Raw genomic sequence first — 25,256 nt, 5'->3', positions numbered from 1 at the left:
TTAGTATAGATCTCTAAAAATCCATAAATAAGAGAGAAAAATAATTTTCCTAGTAGGGCTCAGATATTAATATGCTCATATTTCTTCATCAGGGAGGCCTTCATGTAAAGTGTTACAGTCAATTACTATGACTGCATATTCTTCACAAAGCAGAACACAGCCCCTGTGCCGAGAACATGACTGCATAAATTCAAATATTTAGGTCTAAAGTGAAAGACTTGCAAGGGTTTCACATGCTTGGAAACAGGGCATTAGGTGGGCTACAGCATCACACAAAGCATAAATTCTATTCAGTGTTGCATATTAATTATTTAGAGGTCACGATTCCTACACATGTCATTAGTCATTCTAGCCCTCTGTGAAACTGGTAAACAGTATTAAACTTCTCATTCCATATACAATAATAAAATTACACAAAAATATCCAAGAACTTTGCATTCTCCCTCACCATGTTCTTTCATATACTTCCGTTTTACATGGATATCTATGAAAGCATCACTAGAATTTAACTTACTACTGAAATTTAGAACAATGTTCAGTTTGAATAGTGTCACATTTTTAGAGTATTTTTAAAGAAGTCTAGTTTGCAAAGAAAATAATATTGTCAAAGAAAAATGTTATGAAGTTGTCAAAAACAAAATATGAAAATGGTTCATTTTTTAAAAACATTGTATATTTAATAAATGTTTAATGATCTCTAAAATCACTTAATAGGAGTCAAATACAAGCATTGTGTCTTACTAAGAAAGCCTGTACTTAGTTATAACCAATTCACAGCTTCCAGATAACAGTAAAACAAAAAAAAATACATAATTTTCTATTTACATTTTAACAGTCATTGACAATACTTCTAAAAGCTTTTGTTCTTACACTGATAAATTAATGGGTACATCTTCTTTATATTCTGGGTACATACTAAATCTTTTTAAGCCATCTTAATACGTTTTTCAGTAAAACTGGGTGGGCGCCCAGCTATGACTCTAGAATTGAAATAGCAGCCTTAGGCTTAATATGTATCATTTATTACTTCTGGTAACTCTTCTTGTTAGTTTTGATTGGAGCTGCAGTAAGTCTGATTACTCTGGCAATAATTTATTTCAAATGTTGCTTTCAATGATCAACAATTGATTCCAATTTAACTGAAAACAGTCTTCAAACTACTGATACTGACAGTGAGGAATTACAAAATCTCTCTCAACACATTATAACTTTTTCAGAACTTAAAAATGTCCACATTTACATGATTTAGTGAATCCAAAATAATTTTTAAAAAGTTTTCTCGCCCTTAAGAAAGTTAAACAGACTTCCTAATTTTTAAATAGCCTCCATTCAAAATCTACTATGTAATTTACCTACTACATGAACCTATTAAACAGGCCTGGGAGCATTACGAAGATGACTGTTTCTAGCTGTTCTGTGCTTTTGTGACATAAAACATGAGACAGGCAAACAAGAGCTATGTGTACATTTCTGGCTGGGCCAGGCATCCTTTTCTCTCCTTACACACAGAAACATCCACTATTACTCAGCCTCCAACGACTTTCTCCTCATCCACATTCCAGGGCAAACTTTATCCATGGAGAAGCTCAATAAACAAACTGTTTATCTCTTGTGATTTAAGACCATCTCATCTAATGTATTTTTCTCTGCAAAGAGAAATCATTCAAACGATGTTTTGGTAGGGTAGCTGGTGAATAATACTGGCCACTTCTTCCACCCCCGAATTAATAAGACTTTATTACAGGTCAAATTATGATGCTCCTGTGTATTTAGGTACACATATAGGCATTTTGGTAAATAACAGATAAGAAATGTGAATGTCTCATGTACAGTAAGAAAACAAAAGTCATCAGGTAGGAAGTCTGTTCCTCTTCCTTCCCTTCAAAAGTTCCCTTCCTCTCTTCTTCCCACATCTCAAAGGAGATGGGACCCACCCTACCTTCTAATAAAGACACTCCTGATACCATAAAATCCTGCCTCTTCTGCGGCCCTTTCCTAAATTTTCTCTCCCACTCAAATATCACACTCAAAGACCCCTTCTCTACCGCCATCTTTTGCAGTCTACAAATATACATAGGTTCATCCCTACTTAAAAATAAACTTCCTTCAAACCAAACCTTTCTTTCAAACTAACACCCTGTTTCTTTCTAATGCTGCAAAGAGTTCCAAAAAAAGTAGTTTCATAGTGGTACCCTGACTTCCTTAGAAATCCCTCACCTCTAAAAGCATGGTTTCTGCCCTCAACTGCTCTACAAAACCTCAGATCCACTCTGACACTGCAAGCTAGTATCGAATCAAATGTCCTTTTTCTCACTATTCATCCTCCTAAAATTAGTGTCACATATGACACTACTCATCTCTCTTCTCAATACCCTTGTGTCCCTTATATTGCCACAGACTTGCCTAAAATAAAGAGGCAATCCATAACATATAAATAAGAAATAACACAATTTTCCTGATTATCTTCAATACTCTTTTATATTCTATACTGACTCTTTCACCTTGAAGTCTGGCACTGCAAGCTTCTGTCTTCCAACTCTTTGTATAAATGTACATGTTATCACCCTTTAAGATCTTTTCCACTATGCTTTCAAAAGGACCACCGCAGAATCCCACATTCCAACCCTAAACTCCCTCAAGTTCCACACAACACACACTCCTCCTACGATACCATCAGATCTGTTATACAGCCTTTTCACCCACTCTCCATTGCAAAATACAGGCGTAATGAGAAGATATTGTGGGTATGGTTCCAGGACACCTCAATAAAGAGAATGCTTTAATAGAGCAAGTCGCACAAATTTTTTGCTTTCCCCGTGCACATAAAAGTTATATTTACACTATATTGTAGTCCTTTAAACGTATAATAACATTACAGCTAAATAAGCAATGTGTATACCTTAAGTAAAAAATACTTTATTGCTAAAAAATGCTAACCATCATCTGATCCTTCAGCAAATCATAATTTTTGCTGATGGACGGTCTTGTGCCTCAAGACGGTCTTGTCTATAGTTGTTGACTGATGAGGGTGGTGGCTGCAAAAGGTTGGGTGGCTGTGGCTATGACAATTTCTTAAAACAAGACAACGATCAAGTTTGCCACACCGATTGATTCTTCCTTTCACAAACGATTTCTCTGCAGTATGCAATGCTGTTTGATAGCACTTTACCCACAGTAGAATTGCTTTCCAAATTGGTGTCAATCCTCTCAAAACCCTGCCACTGCTTTATGAAATAAGTTTACATAATATTCTAAACCCTCTGTTGTCATTTCAACAATCTTCACAGAATGTCCACCAGGAGTAGATTCCACCTCAAGAAACCACTTTGTGGTCACCCGTAACAAGCAACTCCTCATTTGTTCAAGTTTTATCACAAGATTGAAACGATTCAGTCACATCTTCAGGCTCCACTTCTAATTCTAGTTCTCTTGCTATTTCCACCATATCTACAATTACTTCATCCACTCAATTCTTAAACTACTCACAGTCATCCATGAGCACTGGAATCAACTCCAAACTCTTGTTGATGTTGATATTTTGACCTCTTTTATGAATTATGAATGCACCTGCAATGATGAATTCTTTCCAAAAAATTTTCAACTTACTTTGCCCAGATCTATGGCAGCTATTGCCTTACAAAATGCATTTCTTAAATAATAAGACTTGAAAGTCAAAATACTCCTTGATCCAGGCATAAAAACAACATTAATCTCATTTGTACATCGCCATCAGAGCTCTTGGATGACCAGGTGCACAGTAAGTGAGCAGTAATATCTGGGAAAAAAATCTTTTTTTTCTGAGCTCTAGGTCTCAACAATGGGCTCAAAATACTCAGTAAACCATGTTGTAAATACATGTGGTGTCATCCAGGCTTTGTTGTTTCATTTACAGTGCACAGGCAGAATAGATTTAGCATAATTATTCAAGGGCCCAGAATTTTCAGAATGGTAAATAAGCACTGGCTTCAACTTAAAGCCACCAGCTGTATTAGCCCCTAACAAGAGAGTCAGCCTGTCTTTTGAAGCCAAGCATTTACTTCTCTAGCTGTGAAAGTCTAGATGGCAGCTTCTTCCAACCTAAGGCTGATTTGTCTACATTAAAAATCAGCTGTTTACTGTAGCCACCTTCAATAATTAGCTTGATCTTCTGGATAACTTGCCACAGTTTCTATATCAGCACTTTCATGTTATGGAGACAGCATCTCTTTAAACCCCAAGAACCAATCTCTCTCTGCTAACTTTAAACTTTTCTTCTTCAGCCTTCATAGAACTGAAGAGAGTAGGGGCCTTGTTCTGGATTAAGCTCTGGCTTAAGGGAATGTTGGGGCTGATCTGATCTTCTATTCAGACCATCAAAACTTTCTCCCTATTAGCAATAAGGCTTTCATATCATTCATGTGTTCACTGGAGTAGCATTTTTAATTTCCTTCAAGAACTTTGCCTTTGCATTCATAACTCAGTTAACCTGGCACAAGAGGCCTAGCTTTTGGCTTCTGTTGGCTATTGACATGTCTTCCTCACTAAGCTTAATCATTTCTAGCTTTTGATTTAAAGTGAGAGGCATGCAACCTGTTCTTTCACTCAAACACTTAGAGGTCTTTGTAGGGTTATTAATTGGCCTAATTTCAATATTGTTGTATCTCAAGGAATAAGGAGGCCCGAGGAAGGGAGAAATAGGGGAATGGCTGGTCGATGGAGTAGTCAGAACATACACAATATTTATTTATTTATTAAGTTCACTGTCTTATATGGGCATAGTAACAGCACCCCCAAACAATTACAACAGTAACATCAGAGACCACTGACCACGAATCATCATAACAAATATAATAATGTAAAAGTATAAAATACTATGAGAGTTACCAAAATGTGACAGGGAGAAGTGAACAAATGTCACTGATAGACTTGCTCGATGCAGGGTTGCTGCGACCCTTCAATTTGTAAAAAATGCAGCATCTGCGAAGCGCAATAAAATGAGATATGCCTATAACAGGGATTCCACTGTATTTTCCCATTCCAGTGAAGTTTACCTTCCATATTTGCAATCTAAGAAGTTAAATTTAAAAAGGTGGTGGGGGCAGAGGGGAAGGTTGGGAGACATAAAACTTGTGATCTAGCCTCGAATTTGTCACTGATCAACGGTGTGAATTCAAGAAAGTTGCTTAACCTTTGGATTCCATTTCCTTATTTGAAAAACGAGAGACTGGACTAAAATCTTGAGAGCCTCCTTCCCTCCAGAGATAACGCATTCATATTCTCATTCTCTCCCTTCTGCCCTTCCTCCTGTCTCTGTCTCTCTCCCCCCCCCCCTAAATTCTTACTCCTTCCCTACCTCCATCTCTCAAAATTCAGAATTTCTATGATCTTTTAGTCTTAACTGCCAAATCTTCATATCTACCAAGTTAGGCAGAGTTGACATTTTTTTTTCTCTCTCAATTTCTCAAAATTGTTCCCTTTCCATTCCTCCTGCTGCCACCTAGCTCACATTTGTCTTTGTTCAGGCACAGCATCTGAATAACCTTTCGGTATTCCTGCTTTCTGGTCCTCATACTATTTAACCTATACACTGCAATCGAGTTAACCTCGTTATAACTTCTTTGTAACATCGTTCCCCAGTTTGCAAATATTCGATTTTCTCCTTAGCTTGCTGATTAAAGTATGTTCTTCTTAGCCTTGTATTAAAGACCTTTGATATTCCGACTTCTACCTACTTTCCTAATTCAATCTCCCAATCTTACTTCCTATTTTAAAACAAAAAAAGTATATTTTCCACAGGGTTGAAACGACCCCACTGTCCTGAGCTGATGAAACCTAGTGGTTCGGGCTCTAAACTAACATCTTCCCTCGTTCCCTTTTAAAAGTTAATGCAAACATTACTATTTTATTTTTTCCTGTCCTCCATTCCTCACATACACTTTAGTTATTTTCACCATTTTCTTGGACATTTATTTCCTTCTCTTCTTAACTCTTGTCCCATAAAATTATCCTCCCTGTCTCTGTAAACCAATGTAAGCCTTAGTCATAGTTTATCTATGTTCTCCCCACACAAAGGAAAAAGACAATTCATAATCAAATGAAAACAGAATTAAAGCAATATTGATGATAAACCAACCAATCCTTTTCCTAAAGACAACAGAGCATGCTTAGTTAGATCTCAGGTCTCTTTTCTCACCATCCATCACACCACAATCAAGTCACAACTAAAGCTTAATCCTTAAGACGTGACAAGTAATTAAGGTCTCTACAACTGGCTTTACGCATGTCATTTCCTCTCCTTGAATTAGTCCCTCCTGTTTCACCCTTCCCTCAGCTCTCACCCTATCCTAATATCTACCTACCCCAGATCCCCTGCTCACTAAGGTGCCGTGATGAACTACTCTGACCCTGATGGATCTCTCATCGCACTGGATATAGCTGAATGTTTATTTGTTCTTCTCTTCTACTGCTCTGTGAGCTCCTTGAGGGCAGGAAACGTGATTTGTTCACAGTCAACTGTGTCTGGCCCAGTCAATGTTTGGCGCAGGGGAGATCCGCCATCGCTGGGTTCATAATGAACAGATGGACGAGGATTAAGAATGGTAGGCAGGACTGAAGGAGGGGAGAGAAGAAAAGAAGGGATAATGTGGGATAATAATACATCCATTCCTCCAAAATTAACAGAAAATCCAGGTGCAACCACCAGGCCAGTAACAACACTGCAGATGGCTGCTCTAGAGATGGTTCTAATTTCCAGCAGCTCAGAAAGAGGTCACCACCCATCTCAAAATGCTTCCAAACTGGCTAGAGGCAATGCCAGATCAGTGTCTGTACTGTAGGGCTTATTATGAAACTCTCTGCTTGAATATTCCATCAAGGATGAGGATTAAATAATGACTGATTTTCCTAAGTGGTTTATAAAAGACATTTAATTAAAGATTTATCTCCACGTATATAATAAAGTTTGGAATTAAACAAAAATGTTGGTGATACACTTAAATCTGGGACTTAAAAGATAATTTTAAAATACTTAAAATGTGAAATATACTGTTTATCTGATTAAATATATTTTTGAAATAAAAAGTTCCTCTTAGATATAAGAGAAAATGGCAATTTTCTCATCTTAGTTAAATGAGTTACAAGCATCACTCATTTCAAACACTCCTTTCCAGTGCCTAAGGATAAACTAATACTTGCAAATTCAACAAGTAGGGCAAAAAGATGCAGTTTGGCTTCATCATCTATATAAGTTGGTCAAAAGAGAACTAACCTACTGCAATTTCCCACTCATAAAGATTAAACACACACCTAAGCTTTATGGTTTCCAGCTATTGTATTAGGTCCTTAAGGCCACAAATTAGGCCCCCCAAGACATTTAATGCACAACAATGCACTAATTTGATTCAGTTTCTGACTTTATGAGAAATCAGTCAAACCTGGGTGGAAAAAAAAGTGGCAGTGAACTTGATAAGGGAGATAAAACAGATACTCCGCAAGATCCCTTTTCACCTAGAACATTCAAAGACACAACTGCTCAAAGGTGGCTCAAGAGCAAAGTCTAAACACATACACTAAAAAGGTAGGGATCAAAGGAATGAAAAGTGTTAGTTTGCACAGAATTTTTAGATTCCTCTTTTGGCACCTGCCCATAACATGGATTTAAATGATCTATTAACATGAGGACCCACAGGGGGTACTTTTAATGATTAATTAAAAGATTCAAATGAAAATACAATTGGCCTGCATGATTTTATTTAGTTCTCTAACAATCTCACTTCCTTTCAGAGTGACAAAAAATTTGGCTCATTTAAGATGTTCAGTTTTTCAAGAAATGGGTACACAAATGCACACTTTATTCAAATCAAACTTCAAACTTGTCAAATGTCACATCTGGCATAACAGTTATATCAACTGTTTTTAAAATTATGTTACCTTTTAAGTATTTTCACATCCATTTTAAAGCTTAAATATATAACAAGAAAAAGTGAATAAGAATTATAATTGTGGAACCAGAGCTGTCCTTCTAAGACACAAAGACAAACTCAAATATCGGAATTAACCTATCTAATTGAAGAAACAAATTTTCATGAGTAACTAATAACTGGATGAGCTGAAAAACAATCACAACTCTATGAGTAAGATAGAAAAACATCACCATTACCTAGTTTTAACACGTGCATATATCTAAAACTACTGAAACCTGTCTCTGAATATATGAAGACTTAAGAATCTGATTTTATAAAAATATATAAATAAGATAATTTGCTTTTTAAAACTTCTCCAATTATAACAGTCATTGTAAATATCCATTAAAAAAAAAAATCTACCAAGCACCAGGGAGTTGCTTAACAAAAGCCACTTAATGAAATCATAGCTCAGCCACATGAAAAAAAAAAAAAAACTTTGTATAGAAAATATTTATGAGTTTACTTTCCTAATGCATACAATTGCGTCCTTGTTTTCAAAGCCCTGCAATTCACATCACTGGGAACAAAAAATCTTAGAGACGACGGAGAGTTAGCTTCCTAGAAGAAAGCACTTAGAGTAAGAGCACTGAAGAACTAGAATCTCTTTAAAAACATCTCACGAGTTTCTTTCAGGAAACATAAAAACAAACTGATAAACAGCACATCGTGCAAATATGTAGCCCTGCAATTTATCAATCGCACCTATTCTATCTGCATTCAACCAGTTAGTAATTAAACCTCAGAGCAGCACTCCTTCGGGGCGCAAAACATCTGGGAGAACTCTGCGACTCCATTTCAAAGATGCCATCTCTTGACTACTGGCCTCTTTTCACCTCACCTCCGCTGTGGATACTATTTCATAAATTGGAAGAATTAACCTAGCAGCGAGATCGATTAAAAATCAGTTAAGTCCTTAGCAGGCTCGAGTGTTACCAGAGAGAAGAGCGTGAAGCGAGTTGGGGACGTTTCCCAGGTCCAGCGCGCAGCGGAAGTCCTCGCCCCGGGGCCGCCCGGTAGCCCCGCGCGGCGGCGCCGCTTTGATTTCCAGCAATGGCTCCAAGACCAGACCGGTGCGGCTGGGGCCGCCGCCGTCGCCGCCGCCGCCTGCAGCCTGCAGCCAGCTCGCAGCAGCGCCCAGCTCGCTGATTCCCATTCTGTTCACGTCGCGAATCATCCCCCCTCCCGCCCCTCCGTTCCGCCCCCGCCTCCACGCCAAGCCACCGAATCCAGGGCCAGCACTGAACTTTCCAGTGGGCAGGCGCCACCGCACTGCCACCCTCTAGCCGGGCTCTTTCTTTCAACCCCTTTTCCAGAGCTCTGGAAAGAGCAGGCTATGCAGTTTGGCAGTCTGGGTAAAGCACCCTTGCAGCCCAAAGGCCGCCACCCCGATGCACAAGTTGCATGCCCCCAGGCGCTAGCAACTTCGCCCACCCACCCTCAAGCCCCAACTTCATTTCTATCAAACTTACAGCAAAGTTGGCCTCAAGTGGCGGTGGAGGCACTGCTCTCGAGAGGCGCACACCTTGTCGCCTCAGCGTGCCCCCGAGCAGGGATCGGGTTTGCTGGGGGTCTCACCCGGCTGGCAAGTCCGCATGGTACGGCCAGCACGCTCTGGCCGCCGGCGCGCCCCTCTCCCCGGCAGCAGCTCGCCACCCACGCGCCCGCTCCCAGGCCGGCCGGCGCGGGGTAGATCCCTCCGCCCGCAGCCACGCCCGCGAGCGCCGGCGCTCGTTTCTCCAGTGCGGAAACTCGAGCTGACTTTCCCTGGCGGCGGGACTCTGAGCCCGCGGGTCCGGAGCAGGGACGCCCAGCCACGGGGCAGAGATCCCCTGCTGCGTAAGCAGCCAACTCCCGGCGAAGAGATGAGCAAGTGAATGCCCAGGGTGATCTAGCGACACTCCGAAGACCAGAGTGGGGCTTGCTCGAGTGCCGATATCAGGTTACGGCCAGCACAGATTTGTGCAGAGTATGGAATGTTTCTTGCTAGGAAAAGCGAAACATTAGTTTCGCTCAAAAAAAAAAAAAAAAAAAAAAAAAAAGTCAGCTAAGGCAAATGAAAAGCTTCCCACGCCTACCTTTAGAATCTCTAGAACCTTCAGAGAATTCCTAAATCTGCATTCGAGTGCCTCGCTTCCTGGGCTGTAATAGCTGGTGTGGGGGGAGGGGGGCGCGTTGAGTTTAAAGCTTTCAAAAGGTCTGAAAAGGAATGCAGTTAGAACGGAATCGACTACCTTCTTAAATCTACATTAATATCTTGGGGAAAATGAAAGCGCTCCCTCCGCGACCTCTTTTGCAGAGTTAGTAAGACCCTATAACCTCGCCGACCCTGGTTAGGAACCCCAACGTCGGCCTCCCCCAGCGGACATCCCCGACTGCTACATCTGCGGGACAAAAGGCAGCTGTGCCGCCTCGTGCGCTTTCCCGGCCGGTAAGTCACACCCCGCAAGCTGTGAACTCAGTCTAACCTGAAACTACAAGTTCCCTAGGGAGAGAGGGAAGCCCCAGTGTCCAGATGCCCCCTCCGTGAACTCTCCCAACGCCAGAGCGCGCAGTCCTGCGTTCCCGACTGTGAGCCCATCCTCAGCGCCAGCAAAGCTCCAATAGCGGACTCTGCGCACCCTAGATGCAACCGAAACCTGGAATGCTCCCGGGCTTTGGAAAACAGCCAGGAGAAGAGGGCGGACATGATCTCTGAAAGTTTATGGGGCTCAAACATTTTAACATTGTGAGGACAAAGGGATCTGATTTCCCTGGAACTGGTAGAGGGGGCTGCAGGGAGAACTACCAGGCAGATAGGGGCGAGAATATTTCCTTGGTTCAAAGTTATTGCAGTCTCCTCTTAAAGAAGGTGATGGAAAAAATAAAAGTGTCTAGCAGGTATGGCTGGGAAAGAAAAATAATGCCTGCAGAATGAATGTGCTGATTCCTAGCCCTAAGAGTACGTAGTGTATTCCCTGCGCATTATTGAGAATACACACAAACTCGCACACCCAATAAACACTATCATCCAAACACTTGGCCACAGCCATACTGCGCCAAGTGCTCCTGGAAGCATAGGTCAATTTCATACTTGGAACACCTCGAAAACAGGTGACCCGATCTCCAAGATCAACCAGTTTACACCCCTTGCCGAATTCTGTTAACAAAACACAATCTCACAAGACACAGCAACCGGGAAGGGAGGGAGGGAGTAAAGACACCATCCCGCAACATAAAATCACATGATTTTTTAAACGGCACAAAAGAATTCTTGGAGAAAATTACCATTCATTAACATGTAATGCTTACTCGAGTTAAAACATGTGTTTGGGAATCCCGATTTTCTAGTCTCACTGAGAAACCTAAATTGCTTGGAAGAAGTTGCACTTATTCGCCATAGGAACAGCCGAGAGCCAGAGATGGAGATTTCCTACTATGGTGCTGCCACGTTTTTTACTGATCCTTAAGCCCCAACGAAACGAAATAGAAGTGTATTTTTGCTACCATCGAATTCCTTAACGTGACAGAGAAATGTAGTTCAAGCTCCACGTTTGTCCTTTTAATAGTCAACTCTCCCTAACCGTGTCCCCAAAGGCTCTTGGAAATTAGAGGACTAGGGGACGGTTCCCGAAAACGGCGCTTTCCTTCGGCACCGCCTCTGCATCCAGTCCACTCCAGCGAGTATTTGTAAATTACATACGGAAAGACCCCCTGAGTGTATGGTAAGTGAGGACTGGGGTAGCGGCGACGGAGCTCACGCCCACGTCCCAGGAGCAGGTCCAAGTTCGTGGTCTGCGAGGAACCCGGCAGGGAGCGCGCGCCTTGCCAGGTGTCCTGACTAGAGGGCGCTGTGCCACTGCGAATCACGCGGCCCGGGATGAGCCCTCCCTGGGCACCGTTTCTATAATAAGTTACGTTCAAAATAATGCACAAACAGCATAGCTTTTCAAGTTCTTTTGAACCGTGCTATGTATTTTATGAATTCAAAAACCTGTGCATACCGATCTTTCATTTCTGAGCCATGCACAGCCACATGGGTGTGCAGCTCGCAGAGCGGAGAGCCTGTAGGATGCACACGCTTCACTGCACTAGCTTAGAGCCAAATACCCCACGTAATTTCATTTACTTCAAAACTTAAATACATAAGCTTATACTAAACAAAGAACTCACCAGTCCACCCGAGTCCTCGGTGCTCCGCTTTAAAGTCCTTGGCAGCTCCGTAATCCTCACGCGATTTGGATATTTGTTAAAAGCCGTGCCTGAAGTACCAACTTTGCCTTCCTCCGATCTTCAGCATGTCCCCAACGAGAGTACGATCCGCCTGTGCTGCCCAGACCCAGGTGGCCACATCTCCGAAGGCTTCCGTCCTGGGTGAAACTTGAGCCCCAAAAGAGAGCGAGATTAGAGTGCGCAGGGCTAGAGAGCTAGCCAAAGAGAAGCCAAGTTTGTCAGGACATGCCCAAGCAGCACGCCGCGGAGTTTGGGAGTTGCGGCTGGGAGCGCGGCGGATCACTGCCTCTTTCCCCCCTCCCTCCCTCTTGGAGAAGCTGGGGGAGGGGAGGTGACGTCAGCGCCCCGCCTCGCCCCTCGCCCCGCGGCGCGGAAGGGATTCTCTCGTGGGGTGCGCCTCCGGGACAGTAGCGGCAGCCAGCTGGGAGGCTATAGCAGGCTCTCCTGCATCAGTTGCTGTCCCTCCGGTGCAGCGTCTGCCGTTCTCTGTTCTGCCGCGTCTCCTCCGCACTTCCGAGCGCTGGCGTCCCTCGCACTCTGCACCTGAGCGGCCCCCAAGCCCTGCTGTGCTTCCCTCTCAGGCTTTCTTTCTTTCAAGCCCCCTCCCGCAGCGATTCCCACGCCTCGAACTGCAGGTGATGCTCTTCCTCTTCTGCAGCTGAAATTCGTCGCGACGTGTCGCCTGCCGGGTTTTTGCAGGGCGGAGGCACAGTCTCTGCAGACGGGCCTGGAAGACTTGTACTTTGTAGCCCTCCAACTTCTGGAGATGATATATTTTAAATACTTCTTGTACTCTAGCGCTGTTTGTGGTCTTTGTGTTGAAAATCACAAAACCATATTTTCATTTTCAAATCCTTTCCAAAAGCGCGTACATTTTTAGACCTTACACTGAAGCATAGAAGGTTCCATGGGGTGGGGGAAGAGGTGGAGGAGGAGCCAATTTCCAATGTGCCTTACAAGTCACCCATAGTGATAGGGCCAATACACAAATCAATTGTCTTTTCCTCGTAATGTAAACTAAGATAAATGTAAACACTGTTGAAGTTTAATTTATAAATGAATGTGTTGTTTTTATATAAGCGTCTAGACTCCAGGAAAATATCTGCTGTAGAATTTTTTTAATACTCAAATACCAAAATTAAATCTCTCCTGCACAGCATGAAATTCCCAGGGAGCCATCTGTGAGTTGATTGACACTGTCCCCAGAAAGTCGGCATTAAAATTCGAAGATCTGTGGAAAAGGACGAGGGGACTCTAAGCGGCTTCTATCACCGCATTTGCAGCCGTCAATGTAAGTCTAGTGGTCATTTTAGCCGATCCCTGTCTTCGGAAGGTAAAGGGCAAAACCTGGAGGACACAGGAAACAAGTCAAGGAGTTAAATGGTTACGAAAAAAATAAATAAATATTGGAGTATTTTATGTGCTTAGCCTTCAGGAGGTGTATAACTTCTCTAAATTTCGGTTTCCTCATCTGTGATAAGGGAATAATAATAATGTTCCCCATGGTAAAATGTATTCTTGTATTTATTCATTAAAATATTTATTGAATGCCATTTATTTGTTAGGGAGATAACGTTCATTCACGCAGGCAGCGCTTTTACTGGGTATCATATAAACTGTCTAGCAAGCACATCACAGTTAATACTAGTTTTCTTACCCACCCTCCTTCATTGCAATGTCTCTATTTTCTCATCTCTAAAATTAGGAAGAGTTAAGCAGAGGTAGGTCATCACAAATAATTCAAGTTAGGGAGGGGACAGGCGGAGCGGCTAGAAAAATAGAAAACTATGGGAAAGGACCTTAGAGGCCCCCGCCGACCCAGGGGCAGCTGGAAGGTGCCAGATTCCTGAGGAAGGAGGAGACTATATCAAAAGAAAGACTGTCCTGTAAGGCTAGCCTGTTAGTGCAGAGGACAGACTCCTCATGCTTCACTATTTCAACTACACAGACTCACTCCTTTTATGTCAATAGCTGAAATTAGAAATTGACAATGTATTACAAGGTCCTATAAATGACACACATTAATCCCCCACCCCTCCCCCCCAGACACTGCTGTGCAAGTCAATTTGGTTTGCTATACTAATCTGTGGAGTCATCATAGGTAAATCTAATTATATTTATTAAAAAAAAGAAAGCTACAAGCTGGAGGAACTTATACATAATAATTGATTCATTTAATCAAAATAGCTACTTTTAAAAACAATGAGTGGGTAGAAAACATTTAATAAAACCTCTAGATCTACCCAGACCAATACCATACATAGCCACTAACCACACATGGCTATTTAAATTAAATCAAAATTCAGGTTTTTAGTTTCACTAGCTACATTTCAAGTACTCAATATCCACTTGTGGCCAGTGCCCATATTGTTCTGGGCTGATTAAAGAACATTTTCATCATAATGGAGAGTTCTATTGAACAGCAAGCACTGTTAAAGACTTTGCTATGGATTTTGGAAGGCTGCATCAAGTATAATTTTGATGCATCCAATATTGAGTCACTTCCAAAGTAAAAAAGCAGAAACGAAATAGATACACAGAAGGATTCACTCATTCCACAAATATTTATCAAGTACCAACAATATGTTAAGTGAAATTTGAAAGGACTGAAAATGTAATGAGTCAGGTGTGTTTAGTGATTAAGAAATATTAACGTGGCTTAGCATGGCCTTTTAGTTGTTTTCAATCATTACTGAGTATGAAAGCCAGGAAACACTAAATTTAAAGCAAGAAAGGATTCTAAGGCACTTCTAGGAGAGGTCCTAGGACTAAATAATTATAAATTGGCTGATTGACTTCCTGTGTCCTACCCTTTTTGTTTCTTTTCACAACTTTCTCATCTGCCATCACCCCCTTTCTTCCTACACTTCCTGAAAGTGACATACAATTCAGCCCTCTCCACCTCCCCAGGTTTTGGAATTATTTTACCCTTTTCATTCAAATACAGCTCCCCTCTGGGATCTGTTTGTACTCTTCAAGGGGGACCATCAGAAGAGGCAACTAGTTAATCTCAGAGGAATAGTGGTGGTATGAATATGTTAATATTTCTGGTCCCTTCCAAGTCTGTTAGAACGAAGACTTTCTTAACGCTACACCTTAATGATAAAATTTTATTTTAATAGTGAAATTTCAGATGCCATAGCCAGTCGAGAAAATATTTGGAGGCATTACAATTATGCTACTGGATAGCTAACAAAGTATATCTTCATTTTAGGGATAAATACATAGTGGAAAAGGCTGGTTGTGGACTTACTGTCTCTACAAATGTAAAATCAACATCCCCAAGTGGTTTGAGAACTATTCTTGCTGGATAAATGTAATGCTTATATTGCTTTTCCAGTTCAGTAATTGAAGAATTCCAAATCTACCTTTTTGAACAGTAAATAATGAATCAGGCAGAAACTGTTAAAATTCTTTCTCAATAGAGGTAGTAGAAAGAACATTACCAGTTCGAGTCTTGTTTTTACCATGTAAAATCTAATGTAGTTGGTATTTACTGAGTTTTGGAAGTCTCACTTTCCTCTAAAAGGTGTATCTCTAAAATGATCTTTAAAAATCCTCCTCACTGGTTACAAGAGATACCAGTAAAGATTAAAGATAACAACTACAATGTCATTATTCTCCCCCAGATTTACCCACTATTTCTCACCCTACCACTCCCATCTCAGCTATGAGGCTTTGTAGAACCAATAGCAATAAATAAAATTGATTTAATGCAAATTACGCTTCAGTCTCTGTTCCAACTTCTTTATATGCATTATCTCATGTAATCCTTATAAATCCGGTGAGATATTAGCAATTCATACTCAATTGCCAGGTAACAGAGAAACTGAGGTTAGGTAGATTAGATAACTCATGCTGAGTCACCTTTTGGACCGAAATCCAAGGCTGGCTGTCTCCATGGCCAACACTCTTGTCAATGCAATACACTAGCTGCTTGTACTCCAAACCTCATTTATATCCTTTATGAAGCAAGGCTGTTGTTGTCCACAATGTTGTGGTTTAAGAAGCAACCTAAGAGGATAACAAAAAACTATCAAATGGTAGGTGGAGGAAAGTTCTCCTTTCTAACAACTACACTGAGTATGAATAATAACAATAGTAAATATGTTGAAAAGTGGGTCCTTTAAATCACATAGTGAGATCATCATTCATTGTATTTAGGAATATACAGGTAATACATCCATTATTTGTTTGGCCTATTTGTTTGGCCTAGGTAGATATACATGCTCTTAAACATATTTCTTTTCAATTTAAAATTGTTGTCTGGCTTTTACCTTGTTTAGCAAACAGCAGAAAAATACACACCAATGATTCTCAATGAATTCTGACAAAGATTATCTCATAGGATTTCATGATCAGCATTTCAATCTCTTCTTTCCTTTTTCCTTTCTTGATCTGGAATGACTACTGTTTCTTGATCTCACCAGTTTACTTTTCTCTCTTTCATTTATGCTTTCCCATATGATAATACAGAACATTCCCTTTATCTATACTTTTGGTAGAAATTTTTGTCCCTAAGAGCTAATCTGATATAGAAATTAAGAGGATCCCATTTGGGAAATGAGAATTGTGATAGTGAGAAATTTGCTGGAAGCTTCTGGAAAAAAAATTATCTCCCTCTTAAGGGAGATCCATGAAAGACGTCATGTCTCTCTATGCACATTGTCAAGTTGGGATGCCATGCCTGGGACGATTACAGCCATGTTACTTGCTGAGGATCAGGCCTGAACTTGGGAAGGCAGATAAGAGTTCTCAAAGACTTTGAACCAACTCTCTCTGAAGGCAATCTTAAGACTTCTTCTTCTTCTTCTTTTTTTTTTTTCCTGTGGGAGAGCATAAGTTTTCATCTTATTTAAGCTGGATTGTGTCAGGATTTGAGTTACTTTTACCTGTCATCATCTCCCACATCTAGATAATTTTTTAAAAATTGTACTAGGAATTATTTGAAATAAAAAAAATAAATAGAAGTACCACCTCAACTCATTGGTCAATAGGAATTGAGACTGACTCTACTGACAATGCAGAAGCACCCTTGGAGCTTTCTCTTACCGGCAAGAAGGAAGTTTTTAGATACAAAATGATTCAGTCTTGCACATGGCCCATGTTTCTACCATAATGAAGATAGAAATAAGAAAATGACATTTTATTTGTTCAACTAAGAGATTTTTTTTCATTTCTAGTGTTCTTTTTTCTTGTGTCCAAGCCTTTCTAGTATACTTCCCATTATCTTTGTAAAGACATCCCAGAAATAATTTCTTAGAATCCATAGTGAATATTAACCAACACTGATTTCAAATAATTGCCACAGGGTAAAACAGTCAGCTGGAGTGCTCACTGTCAGTAAATCCATTACATTTTGAGTTTAAATCTATTTGTATCTCTGATTGCCAATATCAAATGACAAGCCAAAAAGTGAAAGCATTTTATATTCATATGGCTCACTTTGTCCACACTTTGCCCTTTATTTGAAATAAAGCATTTAAAGAATGAAAAATTAATATGTGTTATAGTTGAAGATAAGTTAACTTTGTTGTTTTGTATGTTTAGGAAAGAAGATGTTTTGTCCCTGCCCCTTTTCTAGGCAACAATTTATAAAAAGTCACTTCTGTCTGGGTAGGTATATGAGACAAAGAACAAAGTAATCTTCATTTTATCTCTTTCATTCCATTTGATGTTTGTTCTGTAGTGGTGTTAAAAAATCATTTATGACTCTTGTTAACACAATAAGGCAGACTTTATTTGAGACTATCACGATAGATGTAGAGGCTACTGCAGTGGCTTTTGCAGCAGGAAAGAGAGATTTGGCTCAATTCTAAAACAAAGAAAATAAGGATTTAGACCCAAGGAGCAGAGTAAGTGTTGGTGGATAAAAAATTACTAGGAAGAAAACATCAGGGGTTAAGAGGGGATTCTGATATGACCGGATTCTTGCTGATGACAAGCCAGGGTGATCAGGTATTATCTGGGGGATGGCTGGAGAGGAGAAAATATGATTAGCTATCTGGGGTGGGTGACTCTTGCTAAACTGACTTGCTGTGATTGGGTGATACAGGCCCAACAAGGATGAACACCTGTCTAGAGTTTGATCAAGGAGAGTGTTTCCAGTAACACACTCCTTTTCTTTCTATTCTCCTATAATTGCCCCCCCCCCCAGAAAAGCCCAGAAAAGGAGAGCAACTATTGTTATTAATTGTCTGAGATCCTTTGAATCTCAGCTACAATATATCCATGTTAACGTTATTAATTTGCATCATCGTTATACAAAAAAAAAGCCAAATTGTTTAAGGAGATTGAGGGAGCACCTAGGTGAGTGACAGCAAAATGCTGTGGAATAAAGGAGCTGAGAGTCAGAGGGTTTAGGTGACTTCTGCCTCACACATTTACTCTTTGTGTGGGCTTGGCAGGTCACTAAGCTTCTTAAATAACAATGTTATTGGCTGAACTCTAAGATGGGCCCCAATGATTCCCAATTCCTGATAGTTATACCCTTGTGTAATCTCCTCTCATACCTTAACAACCAGGATCCGTATAACAGTAGAATAAGCCAGAAATTTTGGCATATCACGTCTGAGATTAGGTTATAAAAAACAATAATATCTCTTTCTTCCTCTCTCTCTCTCTTTCTCCTTATTTCTGTCATCATTTGCTCTGAGGCAAGTCCAATGCTTACATGGTAAAGTGGATCTTTCAGTCCCAGTCAAGCCTTCAGATGACTATAGCCCAGCAGGTACCTTAATTGCAGCTTTGTGAGGGATCCTCAACCAGATCACCCAGCTAAGCTGCTCCCAGATTCCTGACTCTCAGAAACTACATGAGATAATAAATGTTCATTATTTTCAGCTGCTAAGTTTTAGGAGAATTTGTTACTCAGCAATAAATAAAGAAATTTGGGCTGACGGCTTTCTTCCAATAATATAGTAAGAGCTCAGTAAAAACATGGATGAGAAAACTCTTGGCAAACCATAAAGGATTACATGAATAGAAGCATATGAATAGAGTGAAAGAAAAAGTCTGGAATAGCACTATCCGAAAGAACTTTATATGAAGATGGAAATGTTCTATCTGTGCTGTCCTGTATGGTACAATTAAGTACTTGACATGTGGCTAGTATAAAATGAGAAACGAAATTTTTTTATTTTACTTAACTTTAATTCAGTTAAACTTAAATAGTTGTAGGTAGCTAATGGCTACCATTTTGGACAGGACAAATTTAGAGGTTTCTAAACCAACAAATGACTATTCCAAAACAGAGTCAAAAAAGAACACAGTACTTAAAAAATCGTGAGCATGTTTTCTTCTCTAACTGTGACTTTTTAAAAGGAAGACATGTTATTTATGAAGTTCGGAAGTTATGGATTGAGTTAAGCAATTATTTCCTTCCTTGTATAAAAAAAAAGGCAGTACATTTTGTAAAACTAGGTTTTCTGAGACCTCCAATAGATTTTCTTTGGTGTGTGTGTGTGAAATTTATTGGACATGAAATTATGGATTCAATTGACTGTCAAACAAATGGCTAATTTACATCATTGATTCAAGAGGCACATAATGAACCAACTGTTATCCTAACTACATAGGGCACTGCTGATTCATCTATCTGGTGGGTGAGAAAGAGTTAATAACCTGAATGTTTCTTGGCACAACTTTAGTCAGTGATGTCACTTGGAAAAATGCAACTCCAAATGCAAAAACAACTATTTAAGTTACTTGTGACAATAGTTAAACCTGACTAGAAGTAGACTTCAGTGTATACAAAATTATATCAGTTAAGGCTTGTAGGATGTCATGTCTGTCATGCCCTTAGTAGAGTAGGGACGTCCTCCTGGATTTTCTTATTCTTTCTGAATGAAATATGTTTAACTGTGCTCTGTAATAAAGCTGATTGTCTTAAATGTTGACTGTGTCCCTAAAATAAGTCCCTTTGTCTTAAATGTTGATTGTGTCCCTAAAATAAGTCCCTTCATCATGTCAGATCACACCTTTTATCCTCAAGTTGTGGTCACATTTATTGTGAAATAACTATTGCTGTTTCAGACATTGATCAAGGCAGAAGGGGGTGGTTATCCCCATGTGTGGGGAAAAAAAATGGGTCCTTACCTTATACTATAACAAAATTTTCTATTTATGAATTAAACATATAAAGCTATAAGGCCATTGGTCAAGATTTTTAGGAGAAAATAATTTATTTGGGGCTATGGAAGGATTTACTGTTTAAGACATAAAATGTTCTAACCATGAAAGAAAGATTGACAAATTTAATTACATAAAAATTAAGAACATCTGTTTATTGAAAGACACCATTATGAAAAGTGAAAATGCAAGTCCCAGATTCATAAAATACTCATTTAACTAATATAATTGAGAAATTTAATATCTTTAATAGGAAAAACTCTACCAATCAATAAAAAAAAGATTTAATAGAAAAATAGGAAAGATTCAATAGAAAAATGAGGTAAATCATAAACCTGTATTTTGAAAGAGGAAATATGAAAGATAATTATACACGTAGTGGGCTAAAATTGTGGCCCCCAAAATTATATGTCCATGTTCTAATCCCCAGAACTATGAATATGAGCTTTTGGGGAAAAGGGTCTTTGCAGGTGTAATTAAATTAAGATTATTAACATGAGATCATCCTGGATTATCTGTGTGGGGCCTAAATCCAATGACAAATGTTCTTATGAGAGTCATTCATATGAGAGACACACAGAGCTAAAAGGACCAAAGGAAGGCAAAGGCAGAGATTAGAGTTACGCAGCCACAAGCCAAGGAATGCCTGGCATTGCCGGAAATTGGGAGGTGCAAAGAAAGATGCTGGGAGCTTTTGGAAAGATCATAGCTCTGCCAACACTTTGCATTTGGACTTCTGGTTTCCAGAACCATGAGAGAATACATTTTTGTTGTTTCATGCCACCTAGTGAGTGGTAATTTGTTGCGGCAGCCCTAAGAAATGAATACAATGCATAAGAAGAGATTACTTGTTAATTATTAGAGAAACAGATGTTAAATCCTCAATGTATTACCCTTGAACACATACTGTATTGGCAAAATTAAAATGTTTGGTCATATGAGAGATGGTAAAAAGATGATTCAACAGGAACTCTTACATTGTAGTGGCAAGATTATAAATTGGTGTGACTACTGTGGAGAACAGTTGGGTACTACCTTGTGAAGATGAATTTGCACGTATCCTATAATCTAGCAATTCTGCCACTAGGTTTAGTATACCCAAGAGGAACTCTAAAACATGTGCACCAGAAGATATCCAGAAGAAAATGTATAGCAGCTTTGTTCATAACAAAACACTGGAAAACACACAAATGCCAAGCAACAGGAGAATGAACAAATTGTAGCATCTTTATGCTATGAAATTTACACAAGGAAATGAATGTACTATTGTTACATGTAATAATATGGGTGATTTTTAAAAATACAATGTGAAATGAGAAATAGACATTATAGAAATTTACTCAAAACCCAGCAAAATTAAACAATATGTTGCTTAGGGAAATACATAGAATATTTAGCATATTCATTTTTAAAAAGGATAGCAGTTACTTGAGAGAAGGGTGGTGGATGAGACAGGGAGATAAATTCAGGTACAGGAATATTCTGGTTCTGAGATAGGGAATGGTTTCCTAGTTGATTGCACTTGCGCTTATTAATTTAAAAATATTTTATATAAGTTCTTTTATTTATATATTAGTATTAAAAATATTTAATACTAAGGCAAAAGAACTGTAATAATTAAGGCCATATAGCGATCACCTGTAACCTAAAGTTAATCACTGTGTCCGTTGAATACCCTTTTGACAGGTATTTGAAGAAATGGAGGGTAGCAAGAATGGATATAACCTCAAATATAGAAATGAAAGGGAATAATAACCCTCTGCACATGTGTTGAGGTGAGAATAGCTGTTACAGTAGGTAGTAGAAAAATGAGCCATAGATCAGAAAAAGGGCAATAGAAGTGCCTAGATAAAAGTCTGATCCATCACAAAAAGTTCTCCTAGATACTCAAAATATGAGTCATGATTTGAGTAAAGATGAATTAGTGGGATGAAGTGGGCAAGGAAACTAGGTGCCCTTAGGAAAAAAAAACTTAAAAGTTTCAGAATGTACAGCAAGGATACCTACTTGGGCCTTTTAGCTAGTATACAGATGGATATAACCTGGGAACTTGAGCTTGTGTCAGCTGTTTTAAAGGAGTGCATGTAGAGATGAGCAGAGTTCAATTTTCTACCTGTGTGCTTAGGTCTTGAGCACAAAACTCCAAGGCCTAACAAGATTCGTATATTCACTTGTTGGCTGCAGGGAATTAATCCTATTTGAAGAATGCCATCTGTTTCCAGTTGGGACCCCAACTGGTACAAGCAGGCCTATTAATTACCTCTCAAACCAGCTGTTGCAATCTTGGGCGTGGTTTCTTGACAGCTATTAGCATACTATTTGCCGATAGCCTTGTAAACAAAGGTGTCAGCATAGAGCAGTGATTCTCAAAATGTGGTCTCATACCAGCAGCACCAGCATTTCCTGGGAACTTGTCAGAAATGCAAAGTTTGGGTTTCACCCAAGACCTCCTGAATCCAAAACTCTGTGGATGAGCTGAGCAATCTGCTCTAATAAACCCTCCAGAATATTCTGATATGTGTTAAAGCATGAGAATCATTAGCATAGCAGAATCACAATGGATAGTCCAGCATCTTGAAGCTAATAGCAGCTAAACTTTTTATTTATTTATTTACTTTTTAAAAAACTTTCTCTTTAAGGCATACAACATGATGCTTTGTTATACATATGCACAGTAAAATGATTACTATAGCCAAGCTAATTAATATATCCATCTCCTTACATAATTATGAATATGTGTGCGTGTGTGTGTGTGTGTGTGTGTGTGGTGAGAGCACCTCCTGAGAACTATTCTCTTAGCAAATTTCTAGTATGCAGTACAGTACTAGTAACTGTAGTCAGAGTGGACATCAAATCTTTAGAATGTATTCATCATGCGTAACTGAAACTTTGCACCCTTTGTTAAATACCACTATCTCTCCACCCCTGGTAACTGCTGTTCTATTTTCCGCTTCTATGATTTTGACTTTCCTAGATTCCACATGTAAGTCAGATCATGCAGTACTTTTCTTTCTGTGCCTGGCTTATTTCACTTAAAATAATGTCCTCCAGACTCATCCATGTTGTTACAAATGATAGGCTCTCCTTCTTTTTAAAGGGCAAATAATAGTCCATCAATAAATATACATATATATATATATTCATGTATTTGTGTTGCATATATATGTAAAATATATTTCTAAGGCACAGAGCAAAGTGCAGAAGGGTAGAAGGTAGGGGGCAAGTAAAGGTATTAGGTACCTGCCAATTTATGTCTTTTATTTAGTAGCCTGACTACAAATAAAAGTTGAAGGTGAGGCGATGGTACCAGACAAGTAACACAAATTCTGAGTTCTTGTTCCATTTTCTAAAATCATGTTAGGAAATAGCACAATCTGAGTCTGCATGACTGAGATACATGAAATTCTCTTGTACTGTACAAGTGGATGATAGGGCAGCTTAAAAACTAGGGGGGGGATAGTTTTGTCTAGATGAATTTAATGTGGGGCGAGTCTCAGGGGATCATTATTACCACCATGTTAAGTAAGTGACTCAAGGCTATTTCGACAATGTCCTACATAGATGACTTTGTTGGAGATTAATGAACTGAGGGAGTTTATTAAATAGATTTGTATTAATGGGATTATCATCTAATTCTACAGCCCATACCCTCCCTAAATTTGGTAGTGAGAGAAAAAAATTTCAGCATGTGAATTATTCTAGTTACAGTAACAGGGCAAATGTAAACCAAAGGTCTAGTAGTTCAAGTTCAAGAAAGAACTTGGTAGCTTATTGGGGAGATAAAGTTACTTTGTGGAATGCTGTGACAGTGGAGAGAGATGCTTTTTATCTTCCAGCAGAATATACCATTTGAGGGGATCTTGGGGGTATCTCAGCTACTCCCACCACCTTTCTGTGCTTTGTTGAGAAGTGATGTCAACATTGTAAGTGGATGATATCATTGTGTTTGGAAGAATGTTATAAGAACTCAAGGGACCATTCTCTAAAGTCCTATACGTCTCAAATAATGGCTAAAAACGATCTTTTGAAAAGCTACAGTTTTGTTGCGACCTCAAATTATTTATAGCATAATATTCCAAGATTGCTATCACCATTATCACCTAATCAGCTCCTAAGAATTAAGGTCTTCTTGGGTTTCATATTTAATGTTTACTGTACAGGGCACAGTATCTATGCCAAGAACCCATCAAAACCTCATTGTTTAATCTTTCGTTTAGTGCAAGTTACTATTTCTTCACTTTTACTATTTCTTGTGTTTTTTTTGTTTGTTTTCGTTTTTTGTTTTTTTGTTTTGAAAGCCTCCTTAATCATTTCTTTACCTCTTTGAGGTAAAGTGCGTTCTGATTATATAGTCATCCATACAATGCATTCCCATGTACTTCATTTGGCATTGACTCCCTGATATTATATTGCTTGGATATAAAATGAAAGCGTCTGGAAATGAGCTGAGTACTTTGACTATAGATAACTGGCTTACCTCTGTTTGTTTTTTGGTTTTTCTTTTTTGAACGTGTACATTTGTCATTCTTGGTCTGTTTATTTTCACTGTGAAAAGGCAATGAAGAGATAAGGCTCTCAAGTTTGTCTGAAATTAAGGGGGAATATATAAATATATATATATATATATATATATATATATATATATATATATATATCCATTTTCCCAGAAATGTTCTAGTTCTGAGATGTCCTATTTATGTATAAATATGTATAATTTGCCTTTAGACTGGCATGTGTGTATTTTGAACAGGTTTAGCAATGGGAATATGTTCTAGATTCTCTTTCTGTCCAAATACTTCCTGTTGAATAGTTATTTTGGAATGGCAGTTTTATTTTTGTGCATGTTTTAAATATAGTAAATGATTCTGCTAAGAAGGCTAACATTTTGGTAGACTTTAGTCTAGCAATTCAAGTAAACCCACTTCTGAAAATCTTTAGGAAGCACTAAATTCTTTCTTTGTTAAGTTTAATGTT

At 39.2% G+C, this 25,256-nt stretch overlaps 1 protein-coding gene and 1 long non-coding RNA gene across 6 annotated transcripts in view; one reads left to right on the top strand and one right to left on the bottom strand.

The window, feature by feature from the left end:
* Nucleotides 1–12,431, bottom strand: part of FAT1 (FAT atypical cadherin 1) — a 125,882-nt gene extending 113,451 nt beyond the window's left edge. For 3 of the 5 annotated variants that reach the window (XM_016143907.2, XM_016143908.2, XM_016143903.2), the window contains exon 1: nt 12,093–12,431. The gene's annotated coding sequence lies outside the window, so the exon portion shown is untranslated. Of the gene's footprint in view, nt 1–8,876; nt 9,002–9,412; nt 9,546–12,092 lie in introns of those variants that run through there. The other 2 variants (XM_016143904.2, XM_016143905.2) reach the window with 2 other exon arrangements.
* Nucleotides 12,432–12,562: 131 nt separating this feature from the next.
* Nucleotides 12,563–13,794, top strand: LOC118609356. Its single transcript, XR_004953333.1, has 2 exons — nt 12,563–12,787; nt 13,310–13,794. It is a non-coding gene; the product is annotated as an uncharacterized LOC118609356 (long non-coding RNA).
* Nucleotides 13,795–25,256: the final 11,462 nt, after the last annotated feature.

The sequence above is a fragment of the Rousettus aegyptiacus genome, unplaced genomic scaffold (genome assembly GCF_014176215.1).
Source record: "Rousettus aegyptiacus isolate mRouAeg1 unplaced genomic scaffold, mRouAeg1.p scaffold_m13_p_11, whole genome shotgun sequence".
Classification (NCBI taxonomy): domain Eukaryota; kingdom Metazoa; phylum Chordata; class Mammalia; order Chiroptera; family Pteropodidae; genus Rousettus; species Rousettus aegyptiacus.
Note: the sequence above shows the minus strand (reverse complement) of the source record. Positions and strands in the feature narration are given on the sequence as shown.